Source organism: Chenopodium album, chromosome 16, assembly GCF_948465745.1.
Source record: "Chenopodium album chromosome 16, dcCheAlbu1.1, whole genome shotgun sequence".
In the NCBI taxonomy this organism is placed as follows: domain Eukaryota; kingdom Viridiplantae; phylum Streptophyta; class Magnoliopsida; order Caryophyllales; family Amaranthaceae; genus Chenopodium; species Chenopodium album.
This window is the reverse complement of record NC_137849.1, coordinates 14,737,096-14,755,735: the sequence shown is the minus strand read 5'-3', so window position 1 is coordinate 14,755,735 and position 18,640 is coordinate 14,737,096. Positions and strand designations below refer to the sequence as shown.

At 33.4% G+C, this 18,640-nt stretch overlaps 1 long non-coding RNA gene across 5 annotated transcripts; it reads left to right on the top strand.

Annotated features, from left to right (window-relative positions):
- Nucleotides 1–2,499: 2,499 nt before the first annotated feature.
- Nucleotides 2,500–18,429, top strand: LOC145586254 (uncharacterized). 5 transcript variants are annotated; one of them, XR_014100865.1, is made up of 13 exons: nucleotides 2,500–2,796; nucleotides 3,218–3,292; nucleotides 3,699–3,811; nucleotides 3,898–3,997; nucleotides 5,893–6,049; nucleotides 6,817–6,894; nucleotides 7,316–7,422; nucleotides 7,525–7,587; nucleotides 8,280–9,764; nucleotides 14,139–14,195; nucleotides 14,386–14,524; nucleotides 15,596–15,823; nucleotides 17,705–18,429. It is a non-coding gene; the product is annotated as an uncharacterized LOC145586254 (long non-coding RNA). The 5 variants fall into 5 exon arrangements; XR_014100864.1 differs by having other exon boundaries at nucleotides 5,888–6,049; nucleotides 17,747–18,429; XR_014100861.1 differs by having other exon boundaries at nucleotides 5,888–6,049.
- Nucleotides 18,430–18,640: the final 211 nt, after the last annotated feature.

The window sequence follows — 18,640 nt, the reverse complement described above, 5'->3', positions numbered from 1 at the left end:
TAGCTTAATAATAGTTTGGAGCAAATTGAATCTTTTTTTGCATGCCTTTGAGATCGCAGGAATCACTTTTCACAATAAGAATCGAGTAGAGGCTAATACGGGCGAATGTGACTCCATGACTCACGCCGTACCATCATCCCCGATCCTTCATTCGTGGTTCCGAACCATATGGAGTTAGTAATCTCATAGATTATGAATGGGGTGTAACCTTCACAGGTCAATCGTTGTTGCCTTTCGTTGTCCCTTAATCATGGTTGCCTTTTATGATCCGTGAACGGTTTACAAGTTTCTTAAAAACTCATTGGCAGCTCCCTACTTTCCTTGTCCCTAATCATATATGTCAATTCCCACTTCCTATGAGTGCCAAGCATATTCACAACATGCTTAACGTAGGCGCGCTTTGAATGACGCCTACAGATAGTAAGACTCAATTGTGATGCCTCGCTTATTAGGGAAGATGGATGGGTAGGTCTTGGTTTTGTGGCTCGTGACTGCCATGGAGATGTAGTGTTTGCAGCCACTAGGAGAGTTCGAGCATACTAGTTGGCGGTTATTGCAGAAGGAAAGGTCGTTGTCATGATTACAGCTTAGGCTTTTATCAAAAAACGCAACGAAAAACTTAAAACCCTTTCAAACCAATATAAAATTTAAACCAAAATAAACTTCAAACGAAAACAAATCAAGCCAACTTAAATCAAAACCAACTCAAATGCAAAAGGAACCATATCGGGCCCAAAACAAAACCAAATAAACAAGTAAGTTACTAGCATCAAACCAATAAGCAAATGAACATAACACTTCTAAGGAACATAAATAAATTCAAGTAGCTCTCCACTACACAAAACCCCTGGACATGTTTCATGCATCTCTACCTAAAAAGGCCTTAAGTAAACTGTCTCGACTACTGACCATAAATGGATCATCATAGGGCCAAGTCAAAGTAAGGCCAACAAACACAATCAAAGCATGCATTAGCAAAGTTGACTACATAAACGAATAGAATCACACTAGCATGCTCCACCCTATAAATTCAACATATCTTACTTGTGATCAAACAAGTCAACAAACCAAACAAAACTCATTGACTTATAATCTAATTTATTTATTCATTTGAAAATCCATCGAATGGGTTTCACTTCCAAGTCTCCGCCCCAAAATCGAGTAGGCACCTATGTCACATGAGAATGACGGATGTCCCTGCGCATAATAGTAAATAAAGGAAAGTAAAGTATAGCGTCTCGTACCCCATGTAGAAATCATGGTTAAATAAAAAATTCATAACTCATACTCCTCCTACATGTTCATACTCAAGGTATATACATTTTAAGAGATTTGGTACATTTCCTCTTTCACTTTACATGATTTACCATTTACACTACTTGGTGAAGACTCACAATCAATCATTCAAAGCAATAAACATAACCATCCAATTAAACAATCATTCCAAATTAATTCTTGAATAAACAATGACCGCATTTAATTTAATGTTGACCCCTTTTTTAATTAACTCGATGTAAAAACACCTTAAGTGCATGTGGCACCTCAAAATCCTCAACCTCATGTCCCAAGACTTAAAAGAAATTGTTTATAATTCGTGCATAAGCACCCTTTTCATTTTCGTTCAATTCCTTGTTTGTAGAAGCACCAATAAATTAAGGAAATTTTGTCTAGAACTACCCTAAAAATAGGGTCATTTGTGAACAACTACCTGTTTTTTTTTATTTGTTTGGAACTACCCAGAAGTTACAAAACTTTTAGGTACATAGCACTACCTAGTAACGTTTTTTGTCCAATTAAGACGTTACTGGGCCCACTTTTTCACTTTTCCACCTAATTAACCCCCCAACTACCTTCTCTCCTCCCTAATTTATTTCCCTCCATTCTAAACATCCCTAATTAGTAAATAAACATCCTACTTAGACATCCTACCAATTACAATGACTTATTAGTAATTAAAATGCAATTGAATTCAATCTCAAAGTCAAAATAATCGAAACCCAAAACTCAATTGAACCCCCAAACCCTAGAAATTAAACCCCAAAATTTATTTGAACCCATGAAACCTAATTTGAATCACTAATTAAAACCCTAATTATGTTAATTGCATTCAATTAAAACTTGTAAACAAATATAACAAGCAATGAATTAAAAAGAATTTGTCAATGAATTATTGAGAATTTGCATTCAATTGCTTGATTATCTTCTCTAGGATTTTTTAATAAGAATGGAGGTAAAATTAATTAGAGAGGAGAGAGGAGGAGAGAAGGTATTTTAGGGGGTTAATTAGGTGTAAAAAGTGGAAAAGTGGGCCCTATTAACGTCTAAATCAAAACCCCTTTTATGAAATGTGTGAACACTCCTACTGTAGCTTATAAACAGTAGCAGCAAATCACTATTGAAAATGAATAGTGGATTTCCTTTTTTACCCCTGTAATCAGTGTTTTGCTTCTTTATTTCTCCTAAATTAGGTTACTTTTCATTTTTTCTATCAGAAGAAGAGGCTGGGATGTTCGAGAAGACGAAGAAGCTCTTCAATTGAAAGTTAATATGCATACCTGGTTTGGCCAAAGAAGATGTCAAGGCTTCTGTGGAAGATAACACTCTGATCATCAAAGGTTCCTAGGGCTTCGTATCCCAAGTTCAAATCTGCCATTGTCGGCGGTTCGGCTGCTGGATTCGTGAAGAAGACGAAAGGCCGTGGTTTTCGTGAAGAAGCTGATGCTGAGTGTAATAGTCATATGGTTGCTCGTGAATTTGAATCTCTTGATTCTGATGGTGGACCTGGTCCCGCTCGTTGTTAGTTTTCTTCTCTCTGTTTTTTGTTAATTTTCTTAATTTGTTGGTATTTATTGCGGTTTTCAGGTTTTGATTGTTGGTTGTTAGGGCTATAGTTATTGATTGGATTTGTTTATGATTGTTTGGGTTCTGGTAATTGATGTTTTATTGTTGTGTAATTGGGGATTTAGGTTGTGATTTGTTGAATTTATGATGGAATTAAATGGTAATTGGGGATGTTGATTTATTTCTGTGTTAATTTGTAAAGTGTAACTGGGCTGGATTTTTCGTCCATTGAAGCAGCTTCTAATATAAGATGCTTGTTTTTATAACCATCGAAATCGTTTTCGGTCTAGGGTTTAATCATTTATGTAAATTAGGATTCTTATTGGACTTGGATTTGAAAATCAAAATCCCTAGATTGTAATCTAATTTGTTTCAGATTTTGGATTCTTTGGGACCGTCATCGCATAAATAAGGATCTGAAAGAGGAGGTGGGATTTTGTTATGAATTTAGGTATGAATAAATGTTTTAGAATATAAGTTAATATAGGGATTTTTTCTGCAATTCTTTTAGGCGAACTTTCGTTGTTTGTTTCCAATCGATTAAGCTTCATGTAGTTTATATGGGTTTTACTTTGTGAGTTGAGTTTCGAGTTTTTATAAATTAAAAATTGGATTTCTAGGGTTTACTGTTTATCTATCTATTTTGTTTTCACTTACTTGGATTTCTAAAGTTCTGTATTAAGTCCTCTTCTTGAATCTCAATGGATTTTTAAACAAAGATATTAGGAGCATGTGACATAATAGAATAATATTTATGATTATTTTAATCTATAGAACTTACTGTGTTGTTTCCTATGGTTTTTTGTTCTACCTTTTCCTAGCTGTAAACAACGTACTTTGTTTGTTTCTTCTAATAGAGTACATACAACATACTACATACTAAGGAGGTTTTGTATGGTAGCTATCAAAGCCGCTTTGAAATTCCGCATGGCGGTGTCAAGGACATCTGTATATGTTCTCTGTCCTCAAGGTCAGCATCCTCTCTCTATTTTAATTGCAACGGATAACAGTATTTGATCTTGGCATTTTCTGTAATTCGGTGCTTGATTGTTGCAGGTTTAATATTGTTTACAAAGGTCAGTTGAAGCCTTCTCAACTAAAGGGATACTATTATTGGGAGTGTGGCAATGAAAGGTTTACGAGCTACATGGCCCTGGTAATTATATTTTTTATTCACTTACATCTTTGTCTGCTAATTTAGATCTTAACAACCAGAAGCATGTGAACTCCGGGTAACTAACAAGGTGCAAGGTTGAGGAATGACTTCTAAGGCATTCAAAGTAGAAATTAATATTAAACTATATTAATATTAAACTATATTCGACGGAATCTATTTTTGCTTTTAACTTTGTAGTTATTATAAAATAATCTATTAAGTAAAAAATTAGAAATTAGTGAGGAATCAGATTATTGCTAAACTATATTTGGGGATTGTATGGATTGTTGTTTTCTCACAGATTTCTATTTCTTCAAATTATCACTCTTTAATAAACTATTTAAATCACTTAATCACAATCAGTGAATAAAAGGTATTTATTGGTATGTGAAATTTTGTCATCCATGGAAATTAGATTTGAATTTAGTCTGAATTCTGTTTTTAAGTTCGACACTGGGGTTAATTAAGTTAGGACAAACTTGATGTTTTGAAGATCTAATCGAGCAATAAAGATTGTATGTGAACTTGATTTATGACCTTAATAAGTAGATAGCATGAATAACCTCTGGCTAATTATGAAATGCTGCTGTGGAATTTGTCTTAATCTGGTGATGAACGGAAACTTCTACTGAAGATACTATGAATGCTTAAAAAGTTGTTCAGGTTGTGTGTTTTCTTTTAGTTCTCTTTATTTTATTTTTTTGTTTTGTGCCGTTTTAAAGGGTTTAGATGTTTGATTTTGCGGAGATATGTTTGAATTGATTTTGACCTAAAAGATTTAATTTAATTTGTATTTGTTATTTTGAATTTTTTTTTCTCTGATTTTGCCGCTCTATATACTGAGATATGGAAGAATACATGATATTCAAGCTAACAATCGCTAAATGAGTGCTTAATGCTGTTTGTTTAGTTATTGGACATAGTATATTGGTGGAATGACTAAGATTTGATACTTGAATATGCATATATTGGATGTATTTTACTATTTTAAATAATTAAGAAAATTCCTGCAGTGTTATAGGAGTATTTAGATGTGTACTAATATTCTGGCAATTTCATAGGAGTTCGGTTGTAGTTTGGATATTTGAGTATATTTCTGCAGTTTTAATAGGAATATTTGGATTTTATTTTAGATATTTGAGAACATTCCTGCAATTAATATAAATATTGAGGTGTTAAGGATACGATATGTGTCGGCAGAATATTGTAGTTGAAATGAATAAGGATGAGAATGTTGGTGAGAAGATTATTTTGATTAATTGGTTTTGAATGCTAGATTGAAGTGAGATATTATTTGAGCTGGATTGTTAATTTTCTTGAATTGGTTAAAGTTTAATTAAAAGACTTGTTTCATTATTAATTACCAACATACCCTGTAGGATACTAGCTCACGCTTGTTTCATGTTGGAAGTGGAATGCAAGGATAGAGTGAGGCAGTATTGAGTAATGGATTTGATTAGTGGTTTTCTGGAATTGTTGGCTTAATTTGATTATAGTTTATCTTGAAGGCTTCTTTCAATACCATATTTCTGCAAGTTTAGCTGAATTGGCGTCTTAGGAATATGATCAGTAGAAAGCAGTTTTGTTCACCTACTTTTGTTCATGGTTTTTCTGTTAAATTAGATATACTATAAATCAAGAATGCGTGCTTAGATTTGTTGTGTTTCAGTTGGATTTGATGTGAACGTAAGTGTTTGAATCAAGTGTAGTATTGTCACGATCTTGACTTGTGTTTGACTTATTATTTTACTGGAATTGACTTGTGTTTGACTTATTAGCAATTAATTAATAGCTTTTAATGATGGAGTACATTAATTGAGATTATTGTGGATTTATTTATTGATACTGTCACTTCACTTTTAACTTGATGAAAATGAATTCATGACATAGGACAGTAGAGAAGATCGGAGGGAGGGAAGAACATATTTGAACGGTGGGAGAAGGCGGTCGTGGTAGCGGTTAATCGAAGATTTGGAGGACAGCGAGAATATCAAGGACCATTTCAACATCGTAGAACTCAGCAAAATTAATCTTAACCAGACCTGAATCCAGGTAAATTTTCTTTATTTTTCAAATTTTCTGGTTTCCTAGGTTCTTATTGGGGGTTTAAGGTTTGATTTGGGGAATTGTGGCTACAATCATATAAGGCAACACAGATTTTTTGCTTTTGAATTTGATTTTATGCGGAAGATCTGGGTTTTCTTTGAAAGTTGTGATCTCTATTTTTCAATGATGTTTTTATACAACTCAATACATTTTTTACTTTTTTTTTCAAAGTTTGATTTTCATTGATTTGAAAAATCGTCTTCACTCAATTTACCCTTAGTATGCAGGGGATGTATGTTAGGAAAAGAATTTAACATTAATAAAACAAGGCCAAAGTAATAGTAAATCAATGAGCGAGCATTTGTGTAAACTAATACAAATTACAAACTTTAAATGATTTTTGTAAGAAAGAGAGAGTGTGAAATCTTGAAGCTACCAAGAGGCTCCCATGGCCAGTGTGTAAGAATACCAGGGGTATACACCATAATTCTCTCTCTTTGTCTCTCTAAACTATATATTATATCACTAATAAGCTATAAAACTTGAGACATACAATAAATTTGCTAACGCAAAAGCACACTATATATATAAGCCATGGATTTTCCTAAACTAATTTAATGCTCCGTACCAATGTTTCTACAAAATCATCATAGTTCAAGAAAATCAGATTTGTCACATGTTTATAATTTATCCAATCAAGTTTACGCAATCACAAGTTGAGCTATTTGCTTACACTAACAGCTTTGCTATTATAATATTTGCTGATGATATAGGCAAGAAGGCTAGACGTCTATTCTAGCATATTTGACAGTGTGAATTGGAGATTGAAGTTCTTATTTTGCCAATTCAAGGTACAAATATTCTCCTATATATCATGTTTTGAGGCTGGTAGTTCATGTGCATTCAATCACAAGTTTAGCAATGAATATTTTTTTGATGATACCCTAGGCTCAGCCTTTTCTTCCTTGAATTCTGCTTGTTTTAGAGGTACCTATGCCTTACACCCTCATAAAAAATGTGCATGATAGAGAATTTGATACATGGTCAATATAATAAAACTCTTCTTGTCTTTTAGAATACAACACAAGTTCCGTTTTCTTAAGTAATGGAACACAATCACAAGTCAAAGAGTTCGTCTTTCATTCTTCCTCTTTACCTTGAGGATTTGAGCTTTCTCATGTAGGTCCCCATTATGCATAAGTGATGCTTGATGCCTTTGTATTTTTGTTGGCTTTGGTTATTATTATATTAAATTTGTGTTATTGATGTAAGCTCTGAAGGTTAGTAATTATGCTGCTGAACCTATGCTTCATTATTGTGGAATCACAATCAGTAATGCATTTACTCAAATCAATGACATTGTCCATCCCCCTCCTAAGGTGACTTCTAATTGCATATTTCACCATTTGTGTTCTATGAATTTTGAAGTAACAGCTGACGAGAGATGGATTCCTCACATTTTTTTTCTGGTTTGGTTTCAGCTTAAATGTGGAATAGGGGAAGATTTCTTCCACCATAATGGGCGCTGGAATTTCAACAAGAAGGTGTGATTTGTTCATCTGATAACTTAAGTTTGTCTGCAATTTCCTTAAATCTCATGCCAAAATTCATTGTAAAAGTGGGAATTTGCTAATAGGATTGCCTGTATTTGGAAAATCTTTGTGTTTATCTGTTTACTATTACATTATGTAACAGTGGGAATTTGCTAATAGGATTGCCAGGATACTTCTTAATCAATATGCCAACTAGATAATTATTAATTCCTAATTGTTTGTATATTTCATTTGGCTATCAGGCTATGTTAGCTTGTTCGTAGTTTCATTGCTTGTTACCCAACCTAAAATGACTACGGAGATAAAGATAAAGGTCCTTATTGAAATCTGCTTGCTTGCATACCTTGGATGCATATGATTTTGTACAAAGATAAAGAAGGTTCATGGATTTTGTTATATATAAGATGTTGCCTGCCTTTAATGCTCTTAAAATTTTCATATTATCTTGCATTGCACAATTGCACTTGGCCTTTTGAATTCGTTTTTTGCGCCATTGTCCAAGGATGCTTCTTTCTCTTTGGGCGCGTGTGTGTGTTAACTGGTGAGAGCTGAATGAGCCTTAGCAACCAGATATAATAAGCAAGGCTTAAGTTCTTTTTTTAGAGCCATAGTAGTTTTCTAATCTATTGTTATATAATGTTTTAAACATTTATTTCTTATAAGTCATTGATGTTCTGTTGCAGGGAAAGGATAATCTTTGGACTACTCACACTTCAACTTCTTACTTATGTAAGTATATATGTTCTCTTTACTTACAAACTAATATGGGTATTAATTATTAGTATATATTACATAATTGGATAAACCCTCTTTTTCCTTGGATCCTGCACTTTTTCTTAGTTTCTAAAGTTGTTATACTGCTTTCATGTGTCCTTTTCCCCATTTTGGTTTTACAAGAAAAGTCAATTTTCATTAACATGTTAATACAAGACAAGTGTTCATTGTTTAATAAAAGTCTTTTGTTTTTACTAATATCATGTAGATTGTAACGTGATATATTCAATGTCCATAGTTGGTCAATGCTGATTATAGTTGCATTAAGTTTAAGGTTATCATCTTGTTGCTGGTAGTGGTGGTAGAGCTTGAGAATGCTTATTGGTAGTGTAGACACCCAAATGTGTCTCCCCAAAACCAAACCCAGTGATGAATACCTTTTCACGTCATTTGATTATTGAACGAAGTGAAAGTGTGGAAAGTCTAGTGATGAGGATGTTTTTATTAAAATATTTCTCTTTCTGTTTTCAAAAATATTACTTTTCTTACTCTATTTATATAAAATTAGCCAGTCCAATTTGGTTTGGTCCATGATAAGGGTCTAATAATAGTGTAGTTGGATTGGGCTTGAAAAGAGCTTTCCAATGATATATTATAAGCCCAATTCCGATGAATTATGAGGAAGTTATGGATTAAATTAAATTAGCCCAAATGATTTTAAATGTGGCCCAATGGTCTAGAGGAGGGCCTATTAATTATTATTCCTAAAGTAATTATGATTGATTTTGATCTTCTAGGAATATCTAGAAGGTTCTCTTTAATTCTAATAAGATTAGGATTGATAATTATATTTTTTAAAAAGATTTTTATTTTGAATAAAATATATTAAATCTGATTTTAAATCCGCTTGGACGCAGAATTACCTATAACCGATTTAAAAGGTGATTCCGCGTGTAAAAGCGCGTTGTACTTTTGAACCAGTGCGAGACAACAGAGTCGTCGCCTGGTGCGTACTTTTGTTGCCTGGCGCTAATATCTGTCGCCTGGCGCTGCTCCTGTCCTCTGGTGCTGACTCCTGTCGTTGGCGACAGGAGGTCTTTTATTCCGAATAGGACTTGATTTGATTCCGTGCTATTTTTCTATAAATAGGGGTCATATCTCCCCGTTTTTAACAATTCACAACCATCATCTCTCTCATCTCTCTCTACAGCTAGAAGCTTTCTCTCTCTTCTCTTCTAAACCTTCCCTCTCTCAAAATTCCTCATACACAAGTTCTAGACACACCTAGCCAAGTTTGAAGTTGACTTCGCCCTAGACGTTAAAGGTTGATAATTTCTGAGGGTTTGGTTCCAAATCCCTATTTCAATTATTTGATTTAATTGTTTTATTTATTATTTTTCTTGAAGTTACTAACGTGTGTATTTTGTTATTAGAAAGAGGTACGAGGCATCAAAGTAAATACTTTAATTGTTTTATTGATCTTTTGATATAGAAATCATGCTTAAATTATTTTGTTGATTCCTAGTATCATGTTGGGATGTTATATTGCTTCCTAGTATCATGTTTAGGGTAATAACTAAAATTTCTAATATCATGTATATTATTATGATGCTTCCTATTTCTTTCCTAATATCATGTTAGTGTTATGTTAGGGCTAATTGGTCTTTAATGTTTAGTGACATGCTAGGGTTTGTTATTAATCTTGTAAGTATCATGCCTAGAATCTTGCTAATATTATTATACTTTGAGATTGAGAATATTATTATTATGATGATGATTGTTATTATGTTGCTTGATATTATATTTATTATTATTGTTATTGCTTGATCACGCCCTTTTATGGATGTTTAAAGGGAATTTGTACTTGTAATCACGCTTAATAAGATAATTAATAATCTTGTTTAGGTTAATATGATTATAATTCAAGTGGTCGCCAATAATAGATTTGCTTGTGCATTAATATTCAACCAACATAGATTAAACATGTTTAGGGTAAATCTGTTGATTGTATGTTAGTCAGAAAGCGCACATGAATACGAGAAGAATAAAGTAGAGGCCCATTATTAGGGCAGGTTCAATCTCTTTTAGGTTGGATTTGTACCTTCATCCCCGAACTTCCAGTCATGGTTCCAGACCTATTGGAGTTAACGATCTCCTGGATCGTTAAGGGGTGTAACCTTCACCCTGTGAACGGCGCTACTATAAAAAAGGGCTTAGAGAACAGTTAAAATAGGCTTTATAGAACGCTTTAGGACCGTTCTTCTGCTAAGAGATGTGTAAAGTATAGAGAACGGTTCAAATAGGCGATTTATATACTGGCAAATAGAGAACGGTTGTTAGTCACAACTGTTCTCTTTTCCCTTCTTAAAATCCTAAAATAATGAAAGAAAATAGAACGGTTAGGCTGCTTAACAGTTCTATATTACATTAGAAAAGAGAACGGTCATGCTAGATAACCGTTCTCTACTGTGCGTTTTTTTTTCAAAAAAAAAATACCCAATTTATATTATACGATATTTTTTTATGAAATAATTGCACTATTTTCTTGTTGTATTTCTTCTGTTTTTTTTCCTGGATTATCGTGTTATTTTCATAAATTATTTGATTCCTGTATTTTATGCTGTACATCATGTAAAAAGAATCGAGATACTACCAAAACCATACAAGTATACTACATATTATTTAACACATCTAACAAATTATGTTCTATACAAATATGAGAATAAAAATCATTACATCTTTCTAGTATAATGTTGATAAAAAAATTACTAAATTAGATATGCCAATACCATTGATCTACAATTCACATAAATTATCGTCGTAATCATTTGGTTGATTGTATCCAGTAACATATGAGACCCACCTCTAATTCCCCTAAGCTCGTCAATCATTTGTTGAGAATATGTTAGAGGAACTTTGTCAAAATACTGCAAGACATTGTAAAATAATACATACATATTAGTTAATATACAATAAATTCATCTAACTAAACATAATTAAGTGTATCAAAATTTAACTATGACTGAAAAATAAAATTAAGTTTCTTCGATGGAAAATGGGAGAAGAACACGCTGGTCCTTGGGGACTTGGGGTTGGAGGATATACAAGGTAACCTTTCTTGGCTGTCACATGAGAAGGGAAGGAGAGCCTGTAGTACACTCTTGTTATAAAAATAGAGGGGCAGATGCAGTTATAAGCTGCAACTCTTAAAATGAATGATAATTTTTGACTCACAGAATCCACACCCATCTACTTATGCTAGTCTAATTGACAAACAATATATGAATGCTAGCTAGATGGAATATCACATGAAATATCTAACTCGAGCCATTAAGTACAAAATCAGACCATTTTTTTTAAAGTTTTTTTTACCAAGTACTGATAGCATTCTGGTTATTACTCAAGAAAACCTACCATGAACAACATATATCACTAATTTAAAAGAGAAACTATAGTTGCAAATTCTTAATAAATACAAGTACTTTTTAAAGCTGGGAATGCCAAATTTTGATTCATTTCCTATTCAATACCAGCCAAAACATATATCCTATCAACTTTTTATGCTCTATAATAATAAGCCCATGAGCTAGCACTTAAATGCAGTATCAAAAATTTGCTATTTATAACAGCTACTATCATGTGAATTCTACAAACTCTTTCCTCCTTGTTACCCCTCAGTAACCCACCAAAAATCATCTGGCCATTTCCATCTACAACTCAACTAAGAGATTTCCACAATCATATAAATAAAATATAAAGAAAAAAGTGAGACCAAGGTAGTCCGTCGGTAATTTTTTCCATTCATTATCTTTGACATCTGAAAATTTATCAAGCAAGGTCATTTAAAAGAATAAGACTAGAAACAAAGAAGACAATTTGGTAATGATGTTATTAAAATAGAATAATGTCACTGAAAGAGAATAGAGATACATCATAAAGTTACTTACAAACCAAAAATGTTATATTATGTAGAAGTCTCATAAAGAAATAAACAAATGTTGGTCGTGCCAATATATGTATCGATTACAATTTATATATGAAATTATAAGTTACGTTGCAATTCGATGCTTTGACTTTAGATGGTGGAGGACAAAGCATGACCTGATGCACTTGCACAGATGACTAAAAGGTAAGATTAAATATGACTCCTTTTCACATTCTATATTCGGATCTTGTATCAATGTAGAGAAGAACACTACTTAAGTGCTGCTATAATGAACCTTCACGGCAGCATACTTCATGCGAATTAAAGAAGATATAGAAAAGTACAGAAAATGATTAAGGATATGCAAGGTACTCTGAGCTCATTCTAGACATAGGACATAAATGAATTTCTCAAGTTCTACCAGCAAATAGAATCCACATAAAGGAGTTAGGTTTTTGCAAAGTTCAAAGGTTTCCCAGCCAAAAACTAATACCATAGATTAGGAAGCAAAGTCATTTAAGAACATTTGCACTTTTAACTAATAATCTAAACAGACCCTCTCCAGAGGATACCTATATCACTATCAAACAAAGGAGTGTAATAACCTCAGTGTAGAAAAAAAAAAAACAACCTTGCAGAGTATTTGAAATTAAATGAACATATGCATAAACAATAGTTAAACCAATAGTCTAGTGGAATCTATTTCCCTTACCCCTCTTTCTTTATCTAATTAGGGTTCTAAATTTGACCTAGGTTAGATTAATTTGGCTAAAGGCCTTTTGATTAATATTGAAATAAATGTAATTCGAAGAACTTAAGTGCAATTTGATTAAAATTACTGCAATTTGATTGAATTATTCGAGTACAAAAATCGATTGAATTTTCCCCCTAAAACTAGAACTTTGAAGTTTTTTTAATAACCCTAAAATTCGAATCAAATTATTGAAATTGAAGAATGCTATGATTGAATGATTACTACAATTTAATTAAATGATTCAAATGAATAAATATTGTAATTACATACATCGACAAATTCATTTGGGCGAAGCAAATTATTGAAGGAGAAGACAAATTCGAAAGCCTACCTGTACAGCACTAGCGCAGCGATGCAGCGGAGCGGTGCGGTGGTTGGTAGTGGACCGACAGGTGTAGCCGTCAGCGGTGAACCTGTGCGTGCAACAATGTTCTAGTGGGTGCAGCCGTTGGCAGTGAACCTGTGCGTGCGACAATGGTCTGGTGGGTGCGGCGGTGGAGCGATAATCAATGCAGACTTAGCTTGCGAAATTTAACATCTAACAATTTCATTCAGAGTATTCGATTATTTTGAGGGTAATTTTTTTTTTTTTTTGGGAAATTTGAGGAAAAATTATACGTAGTAATATACTTCCAAAAATAAAAATAAAATTATAAACGAAGCATATTGAACAAGTGAACGGATGTCGAGAGGACTGTTCTCTATTATTTACAGTTAATTATTTGTTTTTTTCTTTTATTTGAGTAATAGATGATAGAGAACGGTTGAATATCCTCACCGTTCTATAATTATTTACTCACAAAACGCCTATTACACAAATACGTTCTATATTGTTGCAGAGAACGCCTGTCTTTGTTAACCGTTCTATATCTCGCGATCTTTAATCCAATTTTTGTAGTAGTGCGGTTTACAAGTTCCTAAAACTTGTTAGCGACTCTTTTACTCTAGCTTCCTTCCCTTTGGACGCCACCATGCTTAAGTGTATGATCACAGTGGGGCTCAAGTGTGGGATGCTTGAAATATTCCCTACAGGTAGGCAATCCTGTTTGAGTAGGTTTGTTATGCTGGTAAGACATATGTCACATCTACTTGTTTGTCAGATCTAATTTGCATGCTATTAGCCTGTAACATAGGTAATATTGTAAACAGGTATCAATGAAATGCAAATGCAAATGTAAATGGCCTTTGCCTTATGTTTTATAACAGGTAATACTGTAAACAGGTAATAAATCTTTTTCATTTACCAAATTTCAGTATCAGATTAATAGAATACTGCATTAGAAACATTAAAAATTTCAGTAACAGGTAATAAATCTTGTTTATTTACCAAATTGTAATAGAAACATTAAAAATGATGATTTAGCTGAGAAATTGGTCTTGTTATTTTTTGTACCAGCATTATATGATTGAGGTGCTCGGAAATGATGGCTAAAGTATCTCCCGTCTTGCTTGCAACTGCATGGTTTTTCTTCAATGGAGTTTCTTTACCGACTTTTCATGAGAATAAAGCATCAATGCTTTCTTGGATTCTGGAGGTACATCTATTTGACTATTAGTAATTGTAAACAAGATTATCTCTAGAAAGGTGCTAGATTTATTTGATGCATAGAGAAATGATATCCAATAATAATACAACTTAGCGGTCAAATCTCTCCTTTGTTTTTGTTGTGATTTGATTCCGCTAATTGTGTTACAACTTCGATGCTACGTAACTAACTTGGGTGAATAGTGCTCTTAATCAATTTTTATTTGTTAGTTAATGGTGGCTATGACATTTCGACTACTGCTAACTGCCTGACTAGCTATTTAACTAGACTTTTTCTTGTGGTTTGGACTCAATTTTGGTGTCCTTAATATTCAGATCGTTTTGAGCGGCTGTTTAGCATAATAATTGTTCTGAGTTTTTTACATCCTTATGAGTCTTTGGCGCGCAAAACATAAGTTTTCCAAAATGCATTATATCATGCGTTCTTCACATCCTTTTCTTTTTTAATTTTCTTACTTTATTAGGCATGCAAGTCAAAGATGTCAAGGATCATTGCTCAACTCTAGCATAGTAGCATGAGGTGTCAATTATATAAAATCACATTTATACACTTGTAAGCTTAAAAGTAAAATACAACTCTTAAAAAGAGAGGAGACCAACTCATCTTAATGATGGGAGAGGACTTCATTGCAGAATGAGGGAAGATCTATTAAAAAAACTTGTAAACTAACATGATCAAGCTAAGCGATCAAGCATAAGCAAGAAAAAAAGTACTCCACATCCTATGACATTGCTGATTGCCCTGCTATAATTAATTAGTTATCTCATCCAATTGACAACCTAGAGTTTAAATTCTAAATCAAAGGAAAGATTTAAACTCATCTTAACCAAAAGTAGTTAAAATCAAATTAAAAAAAAAACAATTGACATGAAACGCTTTGAATTTCCAATTACAAATACAAGTAGAGAATGGTGAATATAAATGAATCTGCATACAAGAGTTCTCATGTGTATGTTGATACTTAAAATTTTCATACTTGTACATTTTGTTTTCCTTTAATATATAACTTTCAATAGTTTTTTTTTTTGAGTTGACCCATCTTTGTTTTTTGTTATTCAGAACTTCAGATTAGCTTGATTTTAGCCGGAGACGAGAGAAAATTAAGGAGAAATTAGAATGTGGATTTTGGAGATTGATAATAAGGAGTTTGTTAGATCTGTTACAGGTTAACAAGAGGGAGGAGGAAACAAGGTTTTTCCGTTTATGATAAGACTATTTATGTGATGGATCAACTATCTGCACTGATGGTGTTGCTTTAAATGTAGCCATTGCAAAAGCAGGCTTCAGGTAATTCTTTTAAGTTTTTTTTTCATCTTGATTAATTAATCTAAGTATATGAGTAGATTTTAAGTTGCATAAGGATTTAAACACTTCCTTTTTGTTATAATTTTCCAATATTACTTTACAATTTACAATGTGTGAATTTGTTAATTGTTGCTCACAATTAGTAAGATTCTTCCATTACCTTTTTAAGCTACTGAAGAACAATTGCAATTGATCTATATCAATATTAATAAGACAGGGTGTGAGGAGGTCCATACTCTATATTAGCTCTCCCTGAGTATGTATAGTCCTTAGAAATACTGCTTAATAGAAGGCTAATTATCTAAATGAAGAGTTGATCAGAGTTTTTATTCCATTGGATCGTATTAAAAAATTTACATAATAATATAAATAGAAAATTTGAAAATCATCATCCATTCTTAAAAGGTAACACATTCATTTTAAGGGCTTAAGAAAGAAACAAAGAATTTTGTGCCAACGCTCAAGTAATTGATTTTAATTTGGCCCTGTTCCCAATATTAGTGTAGACACCCAAATGTGTCTCCCGAAGACCAAACCCTCAGAAATTATAACCTTTCACGTCTAGGGCGAAGGCAACTTCGAACTTGGCTAGGTGTTTCTAGATCTCGTGTATGCGGAATTGTGTTTATGAAAAGTTAGAGAGAGAGAATATCAAGAATTAGATGATTGATGATGAGAATTGATGATTGTTGTGAATTATTGTTGAATGATTAAAAACGGAGATTCAGGACCCTATTTATAAGAAAACAGTCCGGAAATAGGTAGAATTTGATAAGGAATAAAACTCCACTCTGTCGCCACAAAACCAACCTTGTCGCCAGGCGACAGGGTGTGTCGCGTGGCGACAGGCCTGTCGTTTGGCGACAGCCTGGATTCCTATGCGCTTTCAAACTCGGAGTCCACTTGTGAATAAAAATCGACTTGTAAAGTCCGTATGAAAACTGAAATCGTATTTTTCATAAAATAATATTTTATTCCGAGTAAAACTTATCAAAATATAATTATTAATTCTAATTTTATTAGGATTAAAGAGAACTTTCTAGAGAATTCTAGAAGACTATAATTAATTCTAATAACTTTAGGAATAATAATTAACATTGGGCCCTCCCCTAGATCATCGGGCCGCATGTAAAGATCAAACCGGGCCCAGTTTAGTATTTTGGCCATAACTTCCTCATTATTCATCGGAATTGGGCTTATAATATGTCGTTGGAAAGCTCTTTGCAAGCCCCATCCAACTACACTATTATTGGACCCTTTTCGTGGACCAAACTAAACTGGATTGGATGTTTTCATAAAATATAGTTGTTTTTCAAAAACAGAAAGAAAGAATTTAAAACTAACCGCAACACCTGACCTTTCACACTTTCACCTCGTTCGATTATCATTCAACGCAAAAGGTATTCATCGTTGGGTTGGTTTTGGAGAGACACATTTGGGTGTCTATAGAAGCCCCCACTTTGACTGAGTTTGGAGAAACGCACACCTAGTCAAGTTCGAAGTTGCCCTCGCCCTAGACGTGAAAGGTTATAATTTTTGAGGGTTTGGTCTTGGGGAGACACATTTGGGTGTCTAAAATTAGTAATTCTACATTATGATTTGTAAGCTTCAGTAGAGACATAATTTTGCCTTAAAATCTTAATCCACTTTATCTTCAAGCTACACCTTTTTTTGCTATCCAATACCCAAACTGAGCTTTAGCTCTCTTTAAATGTATATCCACTTGTAGTTAGCAACATACTTTGTCATGTTGGTGAGTATCTCTTGCAATTATAATGTATCAGTGCTAAAGTTGCAAGTGCCTTTTCCTTATGGCCGAAGATTGTCTAATTACTTAGCTCTTTTATGTTGTTGGTTATGTAGAAAAAATTTGAAGAATAAACTAATAGCACTGCTTTTGAGCAGCGTCTCACCACTGATGTTTCCTTTGCATCAAAAGTTACTCACTCTAAGATGGAGAAATTTGAAAAGTGTGAAAGGTGGACAATAAAGAAAATGAAGCAAGGGGAAACAGACTCTTGTTCAAGATTCTAATCATGGAACGATGGATCCTGCACCCATTCCAGATGAATATGCACCTGTTAATTGTCGTCATCTATACAGTAGCATTCTGTCACTTGTAGTACAATCCCAGAGTCCCAGACCTCTGAGTGACTAGTTACCCCCAACTACAAGTGCTATGGAAAATTAAACTCTATGCGTTTTCCTCTAAATATATATAGATGAATTGCTACCTTTTCCTCCCTCACTATTCCTAATGTCTAGAAATTTGTCCACAAGATTGTAGCTGAATTCTATCTACATTCCCTAAATATTCCTTTAGTTTTTTTTCACCAAGCTTAAAAATCTATAAAGTTAACTATTACTATGCCAAAGTACTAATAAACTCAGTTTACAAACTTTTAAAAAAAAATAGGTTTTTTTTTATCTGGAAATAACACAAAAAAAATGCCCATAAATATATAATGAACCGACAAACAATGATAAAACAATGAACAAAATATAATACCGATAACTTGGGGAGCCATGCGCAATGCGCGTAGATCCTTAGCTATTGGACGAAAAACGTTACTGGGTAGTTGTAGGGAATATTTTAAGCATCCCACACTTGAGCCCCACTATGATCATACACTTAACTATGGTGGCGTCCAAAGGGAAGAAACCTAGAGTAAAAGAGTCGCCAACAAGTTTTAGGAACTTGTAAATCGTTCATAGGGTGAAGGTTACACCCCTTCACGATCCATGAGATCGCTAACTCCATAGTGGTCTGGAACCATGACCGGATATTTGGGGATGAAG